This window comes from Macrobrachium nipponense, chromosome 28, assembly GCF_015104395.2.
Source record: "Macrobrachium nipponense isolate FS-2020 chromosome 28, ASM1510439v2, whole genome shotgun sequence".
Lineage (NCBI taxonomy): Eukaryota > Metazoa > Arthropoda > Malacostraca > Decapoda > Palaemonidae > Macrobrachium > Macrobrachium nipponense.
The window spans coordinates 7102035-7119534 of record NC_087217.1 but is presented as its reverse complement, the minus strand read 5'-3'; positions in this window follow the sequence as shown (position 1 = coordinate 7119534).

The following is a 17500-nucleotide window of genomic DNA, read 5'->3' as shown; positions in this document are numbered from 1 at the left end:
TTCTACCGCACCCTCCTAATCTGATATGAATGTACGTTAAAATATATTTCTTAATTAATGAGAATGGGTATAATAACTATGGTTCATACTACGTTAAAAAATATGCACTGCCTAGCTCTTGGATTTCTCTTTTTACTTACGTGTGGCCCCTTTTCTCTACCCTCTCCTTTGTCAACACGGTTGGGTTTATCGAACTGTTCCTTTGAGATAACCCAGACTTCTTTCTTTTTTAATCCCTACTTTGATCCTTTAGGCCGAACCTCCAAAGGTTACATAAAACTTTTAGGTGCCTACCCTCCAAACCTACTTCCGGCTTCATACATAAAAAACAGGAAAAAAAGGAGGGATTGATACCTTAACAGATTTCAGCAGTTGCATTAAAAATCAGACCAAAATTGAACGCAGCTTTACTTCTCACTTTGTAAACTATATAAACACGTAAAAGAATACTTACGAACAAGTTTCTTGCTAAATTGTCTTGAAAATCAATGAGGCCACCATTTATCTTTAGGTGAAGCTAAGACAAATGTTAGAATTTATATGTATTTCTTTAATAAATATGAAAAATAGAGCATAATAGATAACAGGCATGCTACTATAAAAATAAACGACTAACAACACTGGGTTACCGCAACAAACCACAAAGCAAAGTGGGCTAAACGATTTCAAGGGCCAGTAACATACACTTCACTAATTCGACTACCTCCATTACGATTGCCTCGTTTTAACGAAGCCCCTCTGTAATGACCCAACCAACCCGCACCCATCCCAATAATGACCCCCCCCCCCCCCCCCCCCCCCCTCTCTCTCTCTCTCTCTCTCTCTCTCTCTCTCTCTCTCGCCACCACCATCCATACAGCTCATCCCTCGAGCCTGTCACCGGGTCATCATTGTCCCAATGACAATAATTCGCCAGCTGCCAATTGTGTCGCGCATAATGGCAGACGCCAACTCCAGCAGCAGACGATACGACAGTCAGCGAGCCTCAACTTCGTGTGTGTGATACTTGAAGCAATTCAACCCGTCAGGCGCCCTCCAATGATCATTTCAAAGCACAAACTGTGAATGAGGCGAGGGAACAAACTTAAATGCGTGGTACAAAAGGTCAACTACTGTATTTTATTTGTAAAGAGTTGTCCTTGATGGTATCATATTACATACTATATTAGTGAACTTTTATCTTATGTATGTGGATCACTCGAAACTGTCCCAGACCATTCACTGCCTACCCAAAGGCCCAACAAAAAATAAGAAAGAAACGGTTCCAATTTATGTTGGTCTGTTTACTGGACTTATGGGATTGACATGGCGTTCGAAATTTTGAGACATGCGAGATACAGTAATATTACTGCTGTAATGCAATTTTAAACCCTCGACGAGACAGATACAAAAGTGCATCAACATTTAACGAAATATTTTTTAACAAGTGTTAATTGAATGTGTGTGACCCCCAAGACAATCATCTTCATCCCTTAACCTCTCTCTCTCTCTCTCTCTCTCTCTCTCTCTCTCTCTTCTCTCTCTCTCCTCTCTCTCTCTCTCTCTCTCCTATGGCAGTATGTAAGGTTACTCGACATAGCGCCGATTTCCTTATGTGTAGGTGTATGTACCCGCAAATTTTAGTATTTATTTAATGTAAATTATCTGCATATAAGGGTTGTATCTGGTGCAAAGCTTCAACTAAAGGACAAAATTAGGGCACCTCGTGTTGTAGATCCATTATGGTCACCTTTGAGTAAACGTATCGCTCATAATCTCCCTTATGAGGGTACTCCCAGTACCAGGGTGCACCTTCATTGCCTTATGGAAGACTACTGAGTCAGAGTTCTGGAAGTGCTAGCAAGACGAAGAAGGATTCCAAATCGGGCCCGGCAGAGAGTCAAGTGGCCCCACTTCTTATCTGTCCTCATTTATCTTTCCAATGAAATATGTTGTTCCTAGCGCAGGGTGAGTGACTGAACAACACACAGCAACTACCGGTCTTCATAGAAATTGCTGAACCGTACACGTCAATGCCTTTAGTATGTAGCTGTTTGTCTGCAACAAGAATCATGGCAACCATTTAAAGCTGCTGAGGCAACCAAGTTATGTGCAAACCATGAGCAGCGTTAGTCAGTGGGGCCATTCACTTTATTCTAGAAATACTAGTCAGCAAAACTGCTAATTTAGAGATCAGGCCTTGCATGGTAACTACAGGGTTTCGTGTTTACAAATGAGCGCCACTCCTATGATGCTCGAATATTAAACTGACAGCCATGAATATTTAATGTGCAAAGTAGGGAAAACAAACTTTTGTGTTTGTGCCGATAGGCTGAAAGATATTTATAGCATTACATAAACAGTTATAATAATAATAATACATATATTATTCAGAACGATCACGCGTGGATGCAAGGCATTTCTCGTGTGTGTGTGTGTGTGTGTGTGTTCAAACTAACTTTTATTGTGAAAATTTAGAAATAACAGTTGTCAGTAATGAAGTAAAGATTAATTCGCCGCCCAGAGAACGTTTATATCACTTAGACTATTTCTTATAGCAATATCAAGCTGGCCAATGAATGCACATGGAACCAATCACTTTCAAGTTTAATTTTTACAACACGCGAGATAATCCCACACTTGCAGACATCCACGCACAACAACGCAAGTAAGAACACGAACGACCTCACAAACTTGCATGCACATTTCACACTTAACAACTTTGTATAGCATATACATATTAGAGGAAAACACAAACACACGTGCTGAAGGGCAAAAGAAAAAAAATTTAAAGGTTTTCTTCCATGTTTCCTTATAAAAAAAAAAATAAAAAAACCACAAACACAAAGTAATCATAACGTAGTTTCACAAATGTTTATGCACAGCGATGATCAGATTAGAAAAAAAATATACTAATTCGTTATTATTCTAAAGAGGTCACAAAAATCTATGAATCACCCACCAGTAGAAAGGAACCTAATCTACGACTGATTTTTACCTTGTTGCTTTCGAAGGTTTTCTCAAAGATAATTAATTTACCAGATTACAGACATGTGGGTATACTTGAATATGAATATATATATATATATATATATATATATATATATATATATATATATATATATATATATATATATATATATGTATATACTATAACTGAATCACGAAAGTTTGGAACGTGACAAATCCATAAATAAAGGTAAAAGCCACGAAGGAAAATAAACAACGGACTTTCTGCAAGATCTTTCGACTGAACGTCCTTTACTCAGCAGATTAAAGACGTTCAGTCGAAAGATATTGTAGAAACTCCGTTGTTTATTTTTCCTTCGTGGCTTATACCTTATTTTATATACTATATATACACAATATAATATATATATATATATTATATATCTATATAATATATATATTATACATATATATTTATGTTATATCTTATATATATATATATATATATAATAATATATATATATTATATATAGTATATTTCAAGTATACCCACGTGTCTGTTCAGTTTCTAAAAAAAAAATAATAATGTAGTACCTCATTGCCAGCCCTCTTATAAAATCCTGCTTACTATGCTTTACTTCCAAAAGGCTCCCCTGAAAACATCTTTTTAACGCTAACAAAATAACGTTCGTAATCACTTTATCCCATTACACTGGCTCCTAATGATCAAGTCTGCAACATTAAAAAGCCCAATGATTTATACCTCATCACAATTTTATAAACAACTTTGTACTCCCTGGATATGCTACCCAATCCTTTTAACAATGTCAAAATACCATGCAACAGTTCATCTAAAAAGTCTACCAGTTTCTTATCTACATGCATCGTTTTGTCTTATATAATCGTCATAAATACCTGTCTGCTAAACCTCATCATTTCTCTTTTCAATCGGCCTGACTCTAAAAAACTGCACAATAGGTCTTAGTCTACACTGCGCAATCCGTCTTGAGTTGAGCCGAGTTGAGTTGAATATAGAAGTTAGGCCAAGGCCAAGCACTGGGACCTATGAGGTCATTCAGCGCTGAAATGGAAATTAACAGTAAAAGGTTTGAAAGGTGTAACAGGAGGAAAACTTCGCTGTTGCACTATGAATCAAGTGTTAGGAGAGGGTGGAAAGTAAGATGAAGAAAGAGAATATGAAAGGAGGTACAGTAAAATTAACGAAAGAGGTTGCAGCTAGGGGCCGAACGCATGCTGTAAAGAACCTTAAGTAATGCCTACAGTGCACCGCATGAGGTCCACTGACGGCATTATTCCTTTAAGGAGCAAAATCGGTCTTACTCTAAATACACTGCACAATCGGCCTTACTCTTAACACACTTCACAAACGTGCTTACTCTAAATACTCTGCACAAACAGTCTTACTCTAAATACACTGCGCAATCGGCCTTACTCTTAATACTCTGCACAGTCTTACTCTAAATACACTGCACGGATTTCCTTCCGTCTACTACTCCTGCTCTCTCTTTCCCAACGAACAAAATGCTCACACTCAAATTCAGTAAAGAGTATATACTTGGCTTGGCATCTCATTTCCATAAGCAGGAATTAATTTTCGTCTTTTCAATGTAGTCCGATTGTACATGTCTGCAGTGATTCCCGCGTCTCATATGAGCTACGACTATTCCTCAAGGATTTAGCTGTCCATTGAAATATCTTCATAAATAAGTCCAGTGCACGTTTCCATTCTTTTCAATATCTTAATTAAAATTACTCCATTCTCTACTCGTAAGGATTTGTTTCTTTCTCAACCATCACTACTAACGACATAGAGACTTCTCTCTTCATACTCGTTCTAAACACCGGGTTAAACAATTCTTCGTGTTTATTTTGAAATCATTTCAAAACTTTCCACTATTATGGTGTGACGAGCGTGTGATGCAAAGCAAGCTGGTCCCTCAAGAAAAAGTGTTCATATTCTTTATTCCTATGTGATGACAAACCTAACCCTCCCCCCTATAGAAAAAAAAAGTTAAACAATGAGGACAGGAGATGATTAAACATTTTTAAAGTTAAATGTATGAAACACTAATATCCAAAGTAATATCCGTCAAACAAACAAGAGGAGACCCTACCATACAATTCAGGAAAATCTCTCGGAAGTTTCAAATATTGTATTATTAGTAACAATAATTAGCATCACTGACTAACTGCATATGTCCACACTCCTTGCCTTCCATTAGATTTCTCTCCTCTCACCACCCAACCTTGATCCAACTCGTACATCTCGTTGCAAAACTTTTCTCGTTACTCCTTGCAACAACACTTTGCTTAACCTTGGAATAACACGTTCCACAACCACAAACGTGCTCTCAGACGGAATTTATCAATTGCTACCGTATACACGACCTTATCCAAAATTCGCTTTTTTCCAGGGTAAGAAAGAATAAACATCAAAGTAAATGAACTAGCATACTATATTGAGTGTGTTTTGTATACGACACGGTAACTTATCAAAATAGATTTCCGATAATTTCCACCCATCTGACCACGAAAATAACCCCATTAGATTATCCTACCTTATCAAGAAAGTCTCTGGAGTGACTTCTATAATGACAAAGAAAGTCTAAGATAAAAGCTACCTTTTACCAAGAAAATTTACAGATAAATGCATGGTAGCCCTGAGGAAGACCCAAGTTTTATACCTAGACCTCCTTATCTAACCCAAAATAATAAGGATTTCAAATCACGACCACCTGCCTTGTCCAAGTGACCATTCGCCTCTCCCACAGGAAATCCTCCGCTCAAATTAATTTTGGCCAAAACAAGTAACAAAACGTCGAGAACATCTCCAAAAACAAGTAAAAAAACGTCGAGAACATCTACATGAACAAGAAATCTTTAATTTCATGTCACCCTTTCCAACCAAGAAAGATTTATTTGAGGCAAATTCACTTTATCTTTCCCGATTAGTACTCAGGTAAAGTCTCCCTATCTTAAACAAGAAGTCTTCATCTGAAGACATCATTTATATCAAAGGGAGACTTGCGATCGATCCATCCTAACTTTTAATAAACATCTTCACTTTTGAAGAAAGACTACGATTCTGCCATTTTTCTCGTTCCATAATAGGGGCACAAACACCACAGTGAAAAACTGGCTCTCACTCTTGGAGACATTTTACAATATATCAGGAAACGCTGCTTTATTTATGTCTTTATGCACGAAACCAATCTCTTTAAAAATGAAAACGTTAATATACTGCCAAAACTGTACCCAATCTCTATCAAAGCTCCAAGTAAACCTATAAATTTCCCTCTCTCAAGAATATCCTTTACGGCCATAAGTCAAGGGCATTGTTTTCTTGATTACTTGGCTCGTTCGACTTTTGTGTGCGTGCACGCGTGCGCGTGAGAGAGAGAGAGAGAGAGAGAGAGAGAGAGAGAGAGAGAGAGAGAGAGAGAGAGAGAGAGAGAGAGACTAACATCCTTGTCAATGTTACGACAGAAGAATACCGTAACAATAATTCTCACACTAGAGGCAAGGCGCATATCATAAATAGAGAAAGTATCAGGAAAGAACAACAATGATATTTCTTCGTCTGTCTGTCTAATCTCCCTCGCCTACAGAGTCCAAAGATCTGGGTGGGTATCAACGGTACTCACTGACAGCTGAACATGCTTAAATTTCTAGTCCGAAGGCGAATGACTGCTGCAGGTGTAGGCAAGGAAGGTCTGAGGAGAAAATGACAAGGTAATAAGACCTGGGAGACATGGAGACGATGACTGCGCAAGGAAACTTAAAGTTTTTTTCTATTTCTATGCAGAGGCGGAGACTTGTCTGATAGTGTGTTCATGCAGCAGTACAGAAAACAAACACTGACTGTGTTCAACATGATGCTGTTTCCCGGGGGTCATATGGAGAAAAAAGAAAAAAAAAAAAAGACCATGTTCTTCTCCGTCACATTCCTGTTTTTAAGTGAAAAAAAAAAAACTCACTTTCACGCCATTAGTTACTTCATAAACTGCATAGAAGGTCAATCAGCAGGCCGTCAAAACCCTTACTCAAACTGCACCATTCACCCTATCTTACACTCGCGCGGTTCCTGGAAATTACGCCGCTTCATTTCATTCCACATCATTTATTCAGTACTTCTGCGTCTTCCACTCCTCGTTACTCTTAATAATTCCGAAATAACCAGTATTTTACCTAATATATCAATGTCTATTATTCGCTAATAACCAAACCATCACCCACTATTCAGATGTTTAAGGTCATCTTTCTACCTCTGCTATGATGTAACTTCACATTTCTATCCACTTCAATTCCAACACCCCACATCATATGCCAATTATTTATCCGAAAAGCTTCAACCATTTTTCGATTCGCAATCAACATCGACTATTCACCTCCATACATGAGAAACTGGCTCAAGAACTACTTCACACATTCCCATTTTGGCTTCCACAGACATTCCAGGTCCCTTACTTTCCATCATTCCATACTAACATTCACTGCTCCCACTTCCTGGTTTTCATTTACCATCATGACATATTATCTTCACACATGCACTCTCAACTTCCTCTTCCTATATATATATATATATATATATATGTCGGGGTGGTTTAAGGCTTCACTGCCAGTCCTGGAATTGAGGGGTCGCTGGTTCGCGCCTGTCGATGGCCAATTTCTATTATCGCTTAATAAATTCCCCCTCGATTAAACATATATGAAAATATATTAATTCCGAGGTAGAGCGAATTAGATATTAAAGAACATTTGTAGTTCGATATATATATACATATATATATATATATATATCATATATATAACTAGATTGCAGCAACCCATTCACGTACAAATGCTAAGCACACAGCGTCGGAACTCGTAGCTCCATAAGCACGATATATCCTTTAAGGAAAAGTTTGTTAACACCAGAGCAATATTACCTCTGCAACAACAGCAACAAAGTTGTGATGAGGATCTTGAATGTCAATGTGCTGGCATAACCACCGTATGCTGTTCATACTACTTGAGATTTACTTCTCTCTCTCTCTCTCTCTCTCTCCATGGGATAAAGGATAAATTCTAGTCAGCACTGTATCCGAAGGCGAAACAAACCAGAACCCTTTCAAACTGGTCATCTTCCCCTTGCCACAAGAAACTAAAGTAAAAGATGAAAACGAACTAACAAACAAAATCATCCATTTGATATTGAAAGTCCACGTAGCGGGGACGGGGGGGAAGGGGGGGGGGGAGACGCACCACCCCCGACGTCGCACAAAAGAATTTCCACAGGAGTGAGAGGTCATTACAGTGCCAGGCCGGAAGGCTTGAAACACGGTCAGGAGGGCTGAAAGTCCTATGGATTCCTGGAACAATTTGGGAGGAAATCTGAGAGAGAGAGAGAGAGAGAGAGAGAGAGAGAGAGAGAAGGAATAGTTGTAGGAAGATGACCCAAGGGTACTTATCCACCTCGCCTCCAACCCCCTGGACCCATTCCACTCATCATGGGGCACAATACTAGGTGTTTACGAAGCCGCTCCAGTCAGTGTTTATGTTATCGATCACGTTTTGCTACAGAGTATCAAGATGAAGGTATCCCTCCCCCCTCCCCCTCCCTTACACCTCTCCCTCTCTCGTTTCCCCCAGCTCTCTCTCTCTCTCTCTCTCTCTCTCTCTCTCTCTCTATTCCTGCCCTCCGCTCCGGTAACAGCCAGGGCATATTTACTTTAATGAATCTCAAAGAAACGTCCTAAATGAGGTCCATTCATAAAATGAGGAGAAGAAAATAGTAAAAGGTTGCAACTGGGGCATAAATCTCTAGGGTCATTCTCCAGGACAGTCGAAAGAAAAGTAAATAACCCAAAATAGAGTAATAAAGATAACAAAAACACAAAGTGAAAGTCAAATAAAAGAAATAATCATGTGGTGTTTTAGCTATCATCTGAGAGCAAGAGAAACATCCTGTTATATTCAGTATCCAGAATGCCTGCCACGCATCTGCCGTAGGTTTATAACAAGCTAAAGCATGAATGCGTGTATAGTACACATATACCTTATCAAAAGATACCCGAACCCACTCAATAGTACAAAGGTATTGGTGTATTCAGCGTTCGAATTAGGATCGGTCACCCCATTTATCAGAAATACATTAACGAAAAGGGAATATATATTGCTTATACATAATATGCATACATACATACATACACACATGCATACATACAATTTGTGTGTAAATATAAATATATTTATCACACACACATATGCATATTATATATATATATATATATATATATATATATATATATAATATATATATATATAAATGTGTGTGTGTGTATATGTGTGATATATATATATATATATATATATATATATACATACATATATACATATATATATAGTATATATATTATATATATATATATATATATATATATATATCTGACACTGGCTTTTTGTTTAAATAAGAAGAAAATGTTTTCAGGAATAACTTTAGTTCTTTAATGTGTGCGTGTGAGAGAGAAAGTAAGGGACTTGCTGCTGAGCGAAGGAGTAAGGGGCTGTTGGGGGTGGAGATTACCTGGGAGGGGAGGGCAGGTGGAGGGGAGATTACCGAACCGGTGGAAAGGATTACGGAAACGAAGAGACAAGTCACTGGGAAAGGAAAAAAAAAAAGCGCAGTTACAAGAGGATGAAATCTAACAGAAAAAGTTGAGTAAAAATATGCACTCGTAAAGACAAAGAAACTTACGGATACATTAATACCCATCATACACAACATTTACGCCAGTTTTTTTAAACATTTTTAGAAGTATATATATATATATATATATATATTATATATATATATATATATATATATATATATATATATATATATACTTCTAAAAATGTTTAAAAAAAGGTCACTACAATATTCACACTAACTGTTAAATTGTAAGAGATTTCTGTGTGAAAAAAAAAAAATAATAAAAACTTCTGATGGCTCATACAATTCCATCGACAATGTATCAAAATCTCTCACACACTATGGATATTAAGATACTTCCTTTTCCACAATCTCTTTCACTGATCTATCAGTAATTTCTACGTCTCCCTTCTCATCCTCTTTCAGAGTATTATGAAATATTATATAAACATTGTCCTCAATTCCTTCTGCATTGCCAAATCATCTCAGAGCAGACCCTATCCTTTCAATTGTGGTAACCTATTTGACACTTCTTTATACAAGTTGTTTTTTTTTTTTTTTTTTTTTTTTTTTGTTGGGGGGGGCACTCGCACTTCTTACCATACATTCGACTGAGAAGAAAATGCTTCAAATGATAGACACAAATGATAAAAGTGTAATATGCATTGGAAAATCAAACGAAAATATTTTTATCTAATATCATAAAAGGCAGCGAAAATTGACTAAGGCTTTGGCACGTGGATATGTTCTAAATATTTTCCACTCCCTGGTAATTACGCTGGAACATATTTCATATTCTACACACCCAAATGGAACGGTTCAGAAAACTATTAAATAGCATGACTACATAATAAGTAAATAAACTTAACTCGGTAAATTTTTAATTATCTTGTATGTAATAAATAAACATTTTTTTTTTTTAAATTCTCATGTGTCCTAAGCGAAATGGATAATTCAGGATTGTGCCCGACTGGAAACCAAAGTGAGAAGTCATTTATCCGTCCTTGACTTTACGGGATTCTTTGTGAGCTCCTAAGATTGGCGTCCTTGAAAATTTGCGAGTGCCTAAATCATTCAATTAGTAAGTGACGTGAACGTCACGAGTATGTCCTCCAAAACCAGTGCAATCGTGTTCATCTCATTTTCAAATTTTCACTTTTATTTCTGGCTACACGGCTTCTACCTAAATATGAACAGCACTGTTGACGTTTCCGCAGAAATGTGATACAATAGACGCGAATCAAACTAAAAAAGTATTATAAGCACGAAGAAACTCGGTATTGATTAGCCTACTCTGAACCAGAGAGAGAGAGAGAGAGAGAGAGAAACCACGCAGGACTAGGCAAATGAATGAAAAGAACATAGAACAGCTAAGAAAGATTGAGAGATGGAGAGAGTAGACTCAAATGTTCAGTTCCCGGGAATCACGCCTTGGATCAGGAGATGAGATGCACTCTACGAGCGCGCGCACACAGAATGATTTCAAAGGCTATTAATAAAAACTTTAATGGTTACACTATAGTAGATTCACATCAAGCGTGCATCTCATGTCTAGGCCAGTCCCTTACGACGCTCCTGATTGGCTGTTGATAAGCCAATCGCAGGGCTAGAAACCCTCAGTGTCTCGAGAGAGTTCACAGATACAGGATGTATGTTCCATCTCTTCTGAGGGATACTTTTGAAAGCCGTATCCCTCATGAGAGATGGAACATACATCCTGACTATGTGAACTCTCTCGAGAGACAGAGTTCCCAGCCCTGTGATTGACTTATCAACGGCCAACCAATAGCGTCGTAAGGGACTGGCCTAGACATCAGATGCACGCTTGATGTGAAGCTACTATAGTTAGATTTCGGGTCCCATTATCAATATTCCATTTAATTTCCCAACATTAATTTAGAATCAACAACGTAAATTTTACATAAGTTACTACTACTACTACTACTACTATCAACTCGATCAAGAAATTACATCCAAAATTCTCAAATAAGAAATAAAAAACTGTACTGCCGTAAATTACGATGAAAACATTTCATTCCTACAGTTTCATGCCTCCTCACACTTTGTCACGACAACTCATAATATATATATATATATATATATATATATATATATATATATATATATATATAATATATAGCGGCAAGATATGATGCAAGGACGTGTTTGTAAATAAATATTTATTCCCCTCTACTTATGAGGATGAAAACGACAAACAATTATCCGTCATGGCGCTCAAACACTTCCAGTACAATGACATTTTACTACTCGCTTCTCTGTCAATTTCCCCAATGTTGTGATGTTTACTGTACTTCCATAAATGTTATAAATATCTCCCAATAATACAAGTTTAATAAACTGGAAAGCTACATCAATCTATGTAAAGAAATGGGTTACAAAAAAAAAAAAAAAAAAAATCAATTAACAGATGAGAAAAAACGAAAATAATAATGAGCAATTACAAGCACAACATCAAGCAGCCAAAGTTCACAAGAAAACGATAAAAAAGAAAAAAAACTTACTATACGGTAAAGTAAATAATACAGCGTTGTGGCCCACATGCAGCTTAAACTCTTAGATGATACTGATGACCTCGTCTAAGAATAAAATCCCAATTAAAACTTCTGGGCGCAAAGCACAGGCACACAGATGATTATGCCGGGCGCAATTTCGAGATCCGACCGAGATCTTATTACAATGTGAATAAACAAACTTGCGAGTTTATAATTTGCATCAACATTTACAACGACGTGATTAAAGCAATCTCTTGCCTTGCAGCATGAAATTAATTCTAAGCAAATGAATAAAACATAAGGGGTTGAAAATAGTGTGTAAGTAGTACTTTAACACATTTGTGAACATTGAGTCTGGTAGTAAAAATATGTCTCGTAACTACCGTAGAAAAATGTGTTTACGAAATGCAGTTTACTAGCGCTAACAGACTGTTAGTAAATATTTACTAGTCCTCACAAATAATATATTTTTTTAAATATATATACTGTATTAATGCTATCAAGAACCTAAATCCAAGTGAAGCATAGAAGCTAATTCAACCTAGAACAAATTGTAAGTCAGGTAAGAGTGCATTTGAATATTGCGCACCAAGACTATGCAACAAAATACCGCCTGAAATGAAGATCACAAAAGAAGAAAGCAAATTTAAAAGAGAACTAAAGACTGCTATTCTAAAGGAGCTGCGATACCGACGAGAAAAGACTTGAGGATTATTATAAAAATATAAGAGGCAACTTATTTTGGAGAGCTGTACATAATAAAACCAAACAATGAGAACAAAGTGAACTATCAAAACGTACTAGTAAACAATACGGACTACTAACACTACCAAACAGTGTCTGTAAATACAGTGTAATAGCAATACCAAAGCAATATACGGACATGTAAATGATCCCACAACATTCCGTAAAATATTAGAAACCAAATAAATTAAATCAACTCGTACTTCCAAGGCCAGGCCATTACGCTTATCTTACGCAGAAATGATACCCATAAAGTCTGCTCCGACGCACTGGTAATTCTTATGACCTGCCAGACGACAAAGAATGGCTTGCCCACATGCGGGTGCTCCCGGAGCAATAAGACCGACCACTCGATATACCTGATATGAAAGACTATAAAATATTCCTCAGCCTCCGAGACCCTCTCAGCTCTTTTAAGGCAAGTCTCACCTTTAACACAGTTTCAAAGCAGTACCTTTGTCTGCATTACTAAAATAACTTAAAAGGGTAAATTTACACGACTGTCAAGGCATTACACGTGATTTACAAATCTAAATCTTTAATTTCTTACTATCGGAAGGTATAGTTTACTTGGCTGGTAAAGTATTTAACATGCCGAAAAAATATTAAAGACTTCACTTTGCAACAATTTTTTTTTACATATCCAACTGCTAACGATCTTAACATACTTCTTTACTCATCAGCTCCATAGGAGGATTTGCTTTGGCTTATTTTCTTAGCCATTATTCAATTTGCAGATATCTCTCCTGAATTGAATGATAAATATAAAGTGTATTTTGTTTGAGGCTAAAAAATATGAGGAATTAATGTTAGCTGTCCAAGTAGAGGCTGCGTACAGGGTCTTTATTCCTTATCGAGTCTAAGACCCCAAACCAACTTACCTGGTGAGTCAAGGGGCTACTGTACTTCATATTTCTTGGCAAAGCCTTCTATACGAACAACCCATTCAACTCTAAGCAAAGTGAGACATTCTCTATACTCAACGTTTCGTAACCTTTTTCCCATTCATAAAAAAAACTTTTTATATCATAGAATGTTATTGAGCTCAGATAACGGCGCATCAAAATCTGGACTTTAAAAATGAAATAAACATGATGTTTACATACGATAGCAGTTTATAAAAGATCCCCACAATTCAGAGTAAACACCCCAACACCCTGAATGGAATTAGGACAGAACACGTAAAAATTTTACTCATGAGAAATGGACCGTACAGCTTAGCTATTTGTGTGTCACGGTGCAAAGAGATGAAAAAAAAAAAAAAAAAAAAAAAAAAAAAAAAAAAAAAAAAAGACAGGTCTGACTGAAGCTGAAGCACATTGTGCAGTAAATTACTGCTAGAAATACTTAAATTTCAACAGTACAATGTGAGCTTCATAGTGAGTTATACATCAACGAATGAACTCCGAAGAAATAAAAGATAAATTTTATGTAAAACTACAAAATGTTACAGATGGAATATCAGACAGAGATATGACAATTGTTGCTGGTGACAGGAAAGCAAAAGTTGGTGGGAACAATGAAGGTATGGAAGGGTACAACTGATTATATTTGCCGCAAATAACTTGGTACCCTGATTGGACCTACTCTTTTCCAACAAAAGAACATCCATAAATACACCTGAACATCTCAAAACAGAAAACTAATAGATCGCATAACCATTAATCAAGAGAGAAAAGGACCACTAAGGAATGTTAGGGTCTACAGGTGGGTCACATGTCAGCACTGATCACCAACTTAATACAGCCACATCAGAGGTGAAATTAAAAGCACCCAACGAAAAAGTTGACAGAATATCCAGAATTGACACAACAAAGCTTTTAGAAGGTGAACATCTAAAGGCTTTTAAAACTGAAGGTCCAAACAGATCTGCAGTTCTAGAAACCATATCTGAGGAAAAGTACACACAATCAATGAGGATTTGTTTAGCATCAAGAAAGTAGCATATCAATCTACTGGAAAAGAAGTACCGGGATATGGGGTAACAAGAAAGAAACCCTAGATATTAGATGAGACCTGGGATACAATAAACAGACAAGAACAAACGGTACAAGTAGGCAAGTTTTATGGAGGTGAAAAATGCAAAGTCGAAAGTCCTCAGTAGCCTACTCTTTTCAAAGTCGAATGTACTCAAGTCTACATAGTAATGTTCATTGAGGTCAAGAAGAAACAAGAGGAAATATTTGGAGAGGCACACTGATGATGTTAATCGAGTCGTGTATTCAGGGAGAGGCAGTGGTGTTACAGTGCTCCAATGAATTATTAGTGAAAAATCCATGGATAAAAAAAAAGGAAAAATTCCATTCAGGAGGGACTGGGAATAGCATCACAAAAAGAAAGGAAATGTTGTGCAGAACATTTTTTGTGAGGTCATAAATACGAGATATGATGGGGATCATTTGAATGTTGCACCAGATGTCTGAAGAAGACCTGGATTTTATAAATGAATCAATAGTTTTTGAAAGTGATCAGTAATAAAGACTGAAAACACCAGGATATCATGGAATCGCTGAAGAAAAGATGATTTAGTAGAAAGTAAAACGGGTTCCTACTAGGTCGATTCATTTTATTAAGAACAGTCGATTATTATCATCCTTTACAGAAACCTAATGGGGTGGAAAACCTCGAAAAGCATAAAACCTGCGACAGAGAACCCAATAATCTTAAGTAGTCCAGATTGTAAGGACAAATGGGGCAGTATGAAAGGATGAGGAAAGGAAGGGGAAGGGGCATGGTAAGGGTCCTCAAATGTACAGATATAGCATCCGACTCTGCAATTTCGACGCCAAGCAGACTTCGTCTCACTTTGGAAAGGATTGAAAATTTGGATATGCGAGAGACGCATTAATAAGTTCCGCTAAAAATGAGCCTTTTATCAATCCGATTAATCCGACGAGATTAAATGAGCAAAGGGGATATACGATATGAGAGAGAGAGAGAGAGAGAGAGAGAGAGAGAGAGAGAGAGAGAGAGAGAGAGAGAGAGTCACTTAGTTCCAAAGAGAGGATTAAAATGGGACTTAATACAGTCAATGGCAAAATCTCAACAATATCACATGCAGACTAAATCCCCGACAATCCCCCAGCCGTAATGATTCTTTTTTTCTTTTTTTTTTTCAATGCGTTACAGGATTAATTCCCTCCGTCTGGCGTGAGCTCCGAAAAAGGACTTCAATAACATCATCCTACACCCGCCATCCCAAGGGAACCCACCTCCCGCCCCCGAGCCAAACTTCCGAACCCCCTCTCCCGCCCCAACCCACCCACCAAACCACACGAACACACAAGGATGGAGGGGTGGTCTTTACCACGGTCTACGTAGTCTTACATCACGAGAGGGAGACCATGTCTCTCCCTCTCTCTCTCTCTACGCTACCAGCTCACTCTTTTGAAGAGTTTTGTTATTGGCCCGTGCGAAAGCGTGCAGTAGAGTAATACGTTCGCTCCTGCCTCTACGTAACAGGTTACTGCTGCTCTTTTTTTCTTCTTACGCGATAAAGGAGCTGAGCTTCGATGTGGTATTATAATAACGTGGAGAATCTACATTCCCATTCACAAAATTATGCATGAAGGACTTTTCTGATATGAGCGTTGTGTAAATTAAGTTACCTTTCTGGCGGACAGTACAGTAGTACTATATCGTGTGCTCTCTTAAAACAAAATAAATACATAAAACCTGACGACTTACACATCAAATTACGCCAACAGCTACGTAAATATCTATATCTTGAAACTTTGAAATCTTGGCAAATAATCACTAACGTTATGAAGGTGAGAAATTAAAAGTTGTTTCTCCCTTACTAACTATTGTGGTGTAGTACTTCCATCTGCTCACTTTGGAAATTACGAAGAATGGAGACTTTTAGGATCTGACAAGATTACATTTAGTCCATAAGCTAAATATCATGACTACAGGGCTACAGCGGCACTGAAATACCACACAAGATCAGTAACAATCCATCAGAGAGAGAGAGAGAGAGAGAGAGAGAGAGAGAGAGAGAGAGAGAGAGAGAGAGAGAGCAAACCTAAACATTTCACACCTTCTAAAAGTAAACTATCAATCGTCTAAAACCAGATGTGAGAGAGAGAGACAAAGAAAGGCACTATAAGGAAAACCTCTTCCTCGTCTTCATCAATCCGAATGCCCTTAGGGGGAAAAATCAGCGTTCCAATATTCTAAAACAAAGAAGAGTCGCAGGCGAGCCGTGCGGGAAATGTGCCCTAGCATGTAGTCTTCGATTTTGAGCCGTTTCATCTCCTCCCCCGAGCTGGAGAGGCGGTTCATATCCGCACACTTGGCAGCTGGGGACAAAGCCAAATGATACTGAACGCCAACGTCAAGGTTGGGAGCGAACATCGTAAGATATTCGTGAACGATTGACTCGGGAGATTTGAAGGACGTTCACAAAAAATTCACGACTGAAGACGGAGGGTGTGTGTGTGTGTGTGTAGGGGGGGGGGGGGGGGGCGAGATTCGAGAATATTACTCATACGTGTGAACGGGAGGATATTTGAAGAGTAATCACGATAAGAACATGTGGGGAAGGGTGGAGGGGGGGGGGGGGTATAAAGGCAGGTGACACCAGTCTCAAGGTTGACAAGAAATGTCATATACGAAGTTT